Source organism: Macaca fascicularis, chromosome 13 (assembly GCF_037993035.2).
Source record: "Macaca fascicularis isolate 582-1 chromosome 13, T2T-MFA8v1.1".
Lineage (NCBI taxonomy): Eukaryota > Metazoa > Chordata > Mammalia > Primates > Cercopithecidae > Macaca > Macaca fascicularis.
In genome coordinates this window covers 108,629,973-108,639,192 of record NC_088387.1, presented here as the reverse complement: position 1 = coordinate 108,639,192, position 9,220 = coordinate 108,629,973, and positions in this window count along the sequence as shown.

Below are 9,220 nucleotides of genomic sequence, written 5' to 3'. Positions count from 1 at the left end.
GGCAGTGAGCACCTGTAGTCCCAGATTCTTGGGCGGCTGAGGTAGGAGAATTACTTGAACCTGGGAGGTGTAGGCTGCAGTGAGCTGAGATCGTGTCACTCCACTCCAGCCTGGAGGATAGAGCGAGACTTTATCATAAATAAACAAATAAATAAATACCTGTTGCAACTATAAGATATTTTGTAAGCTTCATGGCAACCACAAAGCAAAAACCTGTAGTAAATAGACACACACACAAAAGAAACAATAAAAACATTTGACTAGAGATAATTAGCCAAAAAGGAAGACAGCAAGAGAGGAAGAGATAAGATCTGCAAAACAAATAGAAAACAATCCACAAAATGGTAGTAATAAACCCCTGTCTATCAATAATTGCCTTGAATGTAAATGAACTAAATTCTCCAATAAAATAATATAGAGTCCCTGAATGGAAACAAAAAAGCAAGACCCAACTATAAGCTGCTCCAAGAGACTCACTTCTGAAAGAACTCACATACTGAAAGCGAAGGCATAAAAAAGATATTCCATGCAAATAGAAACCATAAGAGAGCAGGAGTGGCTATATTTAAATAGGATAAAATAGAGTTTAAATCAAAGTTTGTAAAAGAAGACAAACAGATAATTACATAATAATAAAGTACTCAATTCAACAAGAGGATATAACAATCATAACTATATATGTGCTGCCCAACACTGGAGCAACTAGGTGTATAATGCAAATATTAATAGATCTAAAGTAATAGATAGACTGCAATACAATAACAATAAAAAATTAACAACACATTTTCAGAAATAGACAAATCATCCAGACAGAAAATCAATAAAGAAACATCATACTTAAACTATACGCTCAATCAAATGGATTGTCAAATAATAGACATATTTACAGAACAATCCATTCAACAGATTCAAATTACCCATTCTTCTTAATGGCAAATAAAATATTCTCCAGTATAGAAAATACTTTAGTTCACAAAACAAGTCTTAAGAAATTTAAGAAAATTGAAATCATATTAAGTACCTTTTCTGATGATAATGATGTTAAACTAATATCGCTAAGAGTAGGAACTTCAGAAAATTCATAAATACATGGAAATTAAGCAATGTGTTCTTAAATAACAAATGATTCAATGAAGAAACTAAATGGTAAATTTCAGAAGTTCATGAGACAATTAAAAATAGAAACACAGCATACCAAAACCTATGGGATTCAGCAAAAGTGGATCTAAGACGGAAACTTATAGCACTAATTAAAAGATAAGAGCTCAGGCAATGCATGAGGTTTAATTTTGAACTTCTGTATTTGAGGTTTTAAATATTACAACATGGAGAAAAGATCTTAGAGTGAGCTTCTACTTTTAATTGGATAAATTTATATTATGCATAAGAATTAGATATAATTTAGGAAGGCCTGCAATGTTTTAACATTTAAATTGAATTATGGATTATAAATAGAATAATACACAAATAAAGAATATTTGATATGGGTTTTCTTGCAAAATGTCTTTTAGAATGAAGACAAATACTTTATAAAACTGTTATTAATAAAATGTCTATATGAATAAAAGCAGAAATGAAAGTACTCACCCTTCATCAAAATTTGCCCTCATTTTTTCAGGTATCTCAGCAAGTGCAGAGATAAAATGATTTTTTTAATTGAGGTCTACATAAGACAGTCAATAGAAGATATCACAAAATTTAGTAATCTGTCGCCATAAATTAAACCTTGCAGAAGATTTCTGGTTCATTCTTAAACTCATTAAAATTAATAACATGATAAAACATGTTTTTCAGAAAATAGTGCAACAGTGACATGGTATTAGAAACAAATATAGATATGAAATTGATTATAAATATATGAATATATATTGCATTATTTTCTTTTTCTTTTCTTTTTTTTTTGAGACAGAGTTTTGCTCCTGTCACCCAGGCTGGAGTGCAGAGGCAAGATCTCGGCTCACTGCAACCTTCGCCTCCCAGGTTCAAGTGATTCTCCTGCCTCAGCCTCCAAAGTACCTGGGATTACAGGTGCCCACCACCATGCCCAGCTAATTTTTGTATTTTTAGTATTGGCAAGTTTTCACCATGTTGGCCAGGCTGGTCTCAAATTCCTGACCTCAGGGGATCCACCCACCTCAGCCTCCCAAAGTCCTGAGGATTACAGGCATGAACCACCATGCCCAGTTTATTTTGATGTTTTATGTTTACATATTCACTATGATATTTTAAACTTCTTCATTTAAGGTACGCATGTCTCTATATCTTTATATTTCTATATGATATTTTACTTATTAGAGTGGCTTTTAAATGGAATTATTATGCAGATCTACTAGTATACTTAAATCAATAACATGTACAGTTTTTAAATATTTTTTGTTTTCTCTACATTCTTAAATGTTTTCTAGTTTTCACAGTAAATTGTGTAGTACTTTTCCCCTTTGAGAAAACTGTTGCTCAACCTGGGTGAGCAAGTCATTTTAAGGATGAATTACTGAAAAGCTTACTTTTCTATTATATCTAAAGTTATATTTCAATATGCTTGACTGCACTGTATATTTTGCAAATAATTCTGAATTTAAGGAGAAACAAAAAGTACTATTTACTTGTTTCTTTCAATCCCCAAACAAATGATATTAGTATTAATTGAACAAATGTTAAAATTTAGAATGAAATTATGCTAACTTTTTGTTTGAATAGACTTATCTGCATTGAGTTTCTAATGATGAGAATATTGCTTGAGGACAGAATGATGTCTGCAAGATGGTGGAATAAGAAACTCTGGACCTCATTGTTTTACAGACACTGACCTAAAAATAATATATGATCTAAAAATGCTTTAATGAGAACTGCAAAAATTAGACAAGAAGTCATAGTCTACCAGGTGAGCACAAAGCAAATGGAATAGCTTAAAGAAAGGCATTGCATTTTACCTATGGTAAGCTTTCCCTGAAGCTGGCACCGCTCAGTGTAATTGGGAGAAAATGTTCAACTTGTGATGTATTGTTTGAAAGGGAAAGAGAAAAGTGGAATGTACATCCAATATTCTCAATTTGTGAAGGGCTGCCAGAGAAATTGGTTTCTGTCTTGCCTGACTCAGAGTATTGATGGAGAATCAGCATACTTTGGGCTGCTTAGAACAAAGGAGAGCTTGGTGGTTTGTTACAGCAGCAGAGAACCTGCAATACTCCAGACAGACACCATAGGGAGGGATTTTTTATTAGCTTCTTAAAAAGACAGTGGTGAATTTCTCTACTTGGGAAATTGCACACGTGAGCCCAGAGAAGACGCATCCTCAGGAAAGGTCTGAGAAATCTCCACGGTCTCTCATTGTTGTGCAGGCTGGTCTTGAACTCTTGACCTAAAGTGATCCTTCCACCTTGGCCTCCAGAAGTGTTGGGATTACAGGTGGCAGCCATAATGCTTAGCCACAGCACATTTTTGAAGAAATACGGGTCAAACATAAAGTCATAATGACAATTAGAAAATATTTTGAGACAAATAGAAGTACCAAAACATATGCGTTGTGGCAAAAACCATAGTGACAGGAAAGTTTATAGCCATAATGCTTACACTAAAAAAGCAGAAAGATTTCAAGTCAACTGTCTATGCATATGAAGAAACCAGAAAGGTAAAACAAACTAAAACCAAAAATAGCAGATGAAAATAATTATAAGGATTAAAACTAAAATGAAGTAAAATGAGGAATAGAAAAACAATGCAAAAAAACCCAACAAACTTAAGAGTTAAATTTTAAAGATCAACAAAATTGATTAAACTTTATCTACACTGAAAAAGAAAAAAGAACAAAGAACAAAACCATAAAAGAAAGAAGAAACGTCACAACTGATGCTATATAAATGAAAAGCAATATAAGTGACTTCTATGAGCAATTATACATCAAGAAATTGGAGAACCAAAAGAAATGGATAAGTTCCTAGGAACATACAACATACTATGACTGAATTTTTAAGAAATAAGAAAATACGAGTAGACTTATAACTAGCAAGCTTACTGAATCGGCAATCAAAAGATTACTAGCAAAGGAGAACCCAGTACCAAGTGGCTTTCCTGGAAAATTTTGCCAGACTTTTAAAGAAGAGTTAACATCTTAAATATATACACCTCACACCCATTAGGATGGCTACTATTAAAAAAAAATAGATAATAACAAGTGTTGACAAGAATGTCAAGATATTGAAACCCTTGGGTACCATTGGTGGGCTTGTAACATGGTGCCTAGGTATGGAAAACAGTATGGAGATCCTTAAAAAAATTAAAAATTAGAAATAGAATTACCATATGATTGAACAATCCCATGTCTGGGTATATATACAATAGAATCGAAAACAGTATCTCTAAGAAATGTTGGTATACTAATGTTCATTGTAGCATTATTCCCAATAGCAAAGATGTGGGACCTGAATGTCTGTGACAGATGGATAAAAAAATGTGGGGAACACATACAGTGGAATATTATTCAACCTCAAATAAAGAAAAAATCCTCTTATAGGCTACAGTGTGAATGAACGTTAAGGACATAATGTTAAGTAAAATAAGGCAGTCATAAAAAATGTTAAGTAAAATAAGCCAGTCAGTATACTGCATCATTCCAATTATATGAGGCATTTGAAGTAGTCAAACTCAGAGAGATAAGAATGGTGGTTGGCAGGGGATGGGGAAAATGGAGAGTTGCTGTTCAATGGGTATAGAATTTCAATTTTGCAAGATGAAAAAGTTCTAGAGATCTGTTGCACATCAAGGTTTATGTAACTTAACACTACTGCATTGTATACTTACAAATATTTTAAATGACAAACAATGTATTTTTAAATGATAATAATAAAAATAGCACAGCTTGAGAAACATTATTGCTAGCCTGTTCCAAGAAATATTTGCTGAGCCCCCAAACACAAACTCATAATGATTTGTAAGAGAAAGCTCCAGAAACTAACCCTAAGATCACACACCTGACCATAAGGCCAAGCAGCAGGCAGCATGCCAGAGAGATGTCTACAGAGCTTCTGCTGCACTTTTTTATCTTTTTAAGAAATGTCTGCTTTTTAAAAATGCAATTTTACATGCTTTTACTTAGCCACATGACTTGTTTTTTCATTTCATGTAAATGAGAAACAGCCCAAAACATACTGAGGCTTGTTAATTATAACAGTAACTATTCATAACTGACAGCAGCTAAGTGCCATAGCACACAACAGGAGAGAGAGAGGAAAAGAAGAAATATAAAGAAGAGTATCTCTTAAGAAAAAAAAAAAACCTGTAAGGACCAATACTCCATCACATACCAACTGAATGTTTGTGCTACATAAAAATTTTTGTAAGCATGTAAAATGACTTTTTCAAGTTATGATTAAGAAGTTTTAATGGCAGCAAAATATATGTTAAAATTTTTGGAGGTTTCAAAAAAGTATTAACATAGAAACCATTATTTGGCAAGATATGGTTATTTAAAATATAACTACAGTATTAAAGCAGAAAATGTCAAATGATGCAACACTGTTGGAAAGGCATGAAGAACTCTCAGGTGAATTAGAAAAGTCCTCATATTATATAAGCAAGTACTGAGGATCAAAAGGATAATCACTTGTTATTAAGTGGGAAAAACTAGACTAAAAGCCAGTAATCTTAAAATATATCACTATGCAAAATATATTTTTGGACACTTTGAACTCTTTGGGGGCTTAATATAAATATTTGACCTAAAGTGTGTTTTTTTCTCATAGGTGCCCTGAATCAAATATGTATTAAGCCCATCATAACAGAGCTATTTGAAACTTAGCCCTCCTGAAACTACTGAGAAGAGGGACCAATTTGCTACCATTTTTTTGTACAAATCATTGGACAGTTTAAACACTGGAATTGCAATCCATTTTTACCATGATTATCTCCTTCAGAAAAGATTTTTCACCATTTGCTGCTGAGAAAAAATGAAGGCCACAAAAAATGTCCTAGTAGGTGATAATGTCTTTGATATCATTTTTCGGCCTCAAGGAAAGTCATTTCATCTTCCTAGCTATTGGGTAGGCAATCTATTCAGCCAAGTGTATAAGCCACCTAGAAAGTGCAACTATTAACTATTGTCGAATCAGTAAAGTTTCATTTGTCATCCCTGAGAAATTTTTGCCTTTCTCAGGAAGAAGCAAGGAAGCATTACTTAGGATACTTTTGCAGCAGATAAAAGAATTCAACATGCAAAGGTCTATAATTGAAATAATGACTTAATGTGTCTCATTTCAACAATTTCAGAGGTAGAGCAGTTCCACGACTGGTTAATTGGGTGAGTTCATGAAATTATCAATACTTGGGCTGTTCTTATTGTTTGGCTTTCTATTTTCCAAATATTCTCCTAAATGTCACTTATTAATGGTAGAAAGAAGCCTGTGGCAATTCCAGATATTAAGTGAAGAAATAACATCCAGCAGCTGAAGAGGAAAGAAAATAAAAAATGAAGGGAGAAAGTGGCAGAGGGAGGGAGGGGGGGGAGAGAGGGAGGGAGGGAAGGAGAGAGGGAGGTAGGGAGGAAACAAGGAAGGAAGGAAGGGAAGGGAAGCGAAGGGAAGGATGGAGGGAGGGAGGGAGGGAAGGAAGGTCATTTATTCTGTGTGTTTCATTTTAATATCAAAAAAAATATTTCCTATGTTATTCACTGACAAAGGGAACAGGACCTTGTGATAACTTATATGAATTGCAATTTGGAGTTATTCAGATAAGCTATCTTAAAATACTAAGGAATGTAAAGTGAAATATAAATACACTTGCCGTTTAGATTTAGAGAATCTACCTCAACAAACTGAAAGAAATAAAATGCACACCTAACAGATGCAAACTTAAATTGTATAGAGATCCTGAGAATAATCCAAAAGCAGGCAAATCAATTAAATATCACTTAATCACTTTGGTTATAGCCTTCAATTCTTTGATTCATACTATTTAGCATTTTAATATATCCCTAGATTATGTTACATGTTAATATTGAATCACAATTTCACAATTTTTTTTTGAGAGGAAGAGTGATGGATACAAAAGAGCCCAAGCTTTAGAGCTAGATATACTAGGTTTCAGTTTTGGTTTAGCTATTTGCTTATTCTGTGGCCTTTAGCAATCCATTTAAGTTCTCTGATGATAGTTTACTCCCATATATAAAAAGTATAACATTATATATTGCATTGTGTTTTTGTGAGGGTTATAAATAACACATTTGAAATGTCCAATAGAATGCCTGAAAGAAAATGTAATCTAAATAAATGATAGCAATTAGGGACCAATATATCCAATTGTGTATGTGTGTGTGTATGTGTGTATGAAAAGAAAGCCAGCCCAAGTGAACCGAAAATTGAATATAATCAATTCAGTTTACTGTTTATTTTTACATTCTTGCCAAATGGTTCTATGAAAATACAGTACTGATATTCTTCAAGCGAAGATACATTGAATAAGTACTAGGGCTGTTAAATCATATCCTATGGATTATACCTAGCACACTCAAGTATACTTTCTCCACATATCACATTTTGCAAAATTTCATACTGAAAAAAATTCAGTTAAATAAAAGATAATTATTTATGAATCTAATGGTTATTAACTAGCTACTCTGGGCAAATCACTTTGGGCAAATCCTCCTCTCTAAGATCATGCTAAACAATAATAAAAATAATTGATATTTTTTAGGAGTGTATGTGACATCAAATACCATTCTTGGTGATTTAATGCTTTTATATCATTTGTTCTTCAAAACAAGACATTTCAGGACATTAATCAAATAATAATAATGATAGCAGTAAATGTAAAATTACATTTACAATACATGGAAAAAATTTAGAGGATCATGGTTTTTGAAAATTTGTAAAGTTTACATACTAGGTTAATGTGGGTTTGACCTAGAAATGAAGTTCAAGAAATTTTTTTCTGAAAAAGGGAACCACTGACTTTATCCAAAGAATAAGAAGGTGATGAAGAAAGTCAACAGCAAGTAGAAATCCCAGTGGCTGGAGGGAGCATAAGCCTTTCTTGAGTATGTACTTGGGGAATAAAGAAGGCCTGTATGAATAGCAGCACCAAGAGCAAAGGGGAAGAGCCTAACAGAGATCAATAAAGACAGCTAAGGAACAAGCCATTGTGGTACCTTGCCCATGTAAAAGGTTTTGTTATTTTAAAAATTTGTATTGCATGTTACCCCCATTAAGCTACTACTTTCTTCACAGAATTTAAAAAAAAAAAAAAAACTACTTTAAATTTCATATGGAACCAAAAAAGAGCCCATATAGCCAAGATAATCCTAAGCAAAAAGAACAAAGCTGGAGGCATCACGCTACCTGACTTCAAACTACACTACAAGGCTACAGTAATGAAAACAGCATGGTACTGGTATCAGAACAGATATATAGACCAATGGAACAGAACAGAAGCTTTAGAAATAACACCACACATCCACAACCATCTGCTCTTCAGCAAACCTGACAAAAACAAGCAATGAGGAAAGGATTTTCTATTTTAAAAATCATGCTGGGAAAATTGGCTAGCTATATGCAGAAAACAGAACCTGGACCTCTTCCTTACACCTTATACAAAAATTAACTCAAGATGGATTAGGTACTTAAATATAAAACCCAAAACAATAAAAACCCTAGAAGAAAACCTAGGCAATACCATTCAGGATACAGGCATGGGCAAAGTTTTCATGACTAAAACACCAAAACCAATTGCAACAAAGGCCAAAATTGAAAAATGGGATCTAATCAAACTAAAGAGCTTCTGCACAGCAAAAGAAATTATCATCAGAGTGAACAGGCAGCCTACAGAATGGAATAAAATTTTTGCAAGCTATGCATCTGATAAATATCTAATATCCTTAATCTAGAAGGAACTTAAACAAATTTACAAGAAAAAAACAAACAACCCTATCAAAAAGTGGGCAAAGAATATGAAGAGACCTTTCTCAAAAGAAGACATGCATGCAGCCAACAAACATAGGAAAAAACAATCTCATCATCCCTAGTCATTAGAGAAATGCAAATCAAAACCACAATGAGATACCATCTCAGGCCAGTTAGAATGGCAATCATTAAAAAGTCCGGAAACAATAGATGCTGGCGAGGCTGTGGAGAAATTGGAACGCTTTTACACTGTTGGTGGGAGAGTAAGTTAGTTCAACTATTGTGGAAGACAGTGTGGCGATTCCTCAAGTATCTAGAACTAGAAACAACAC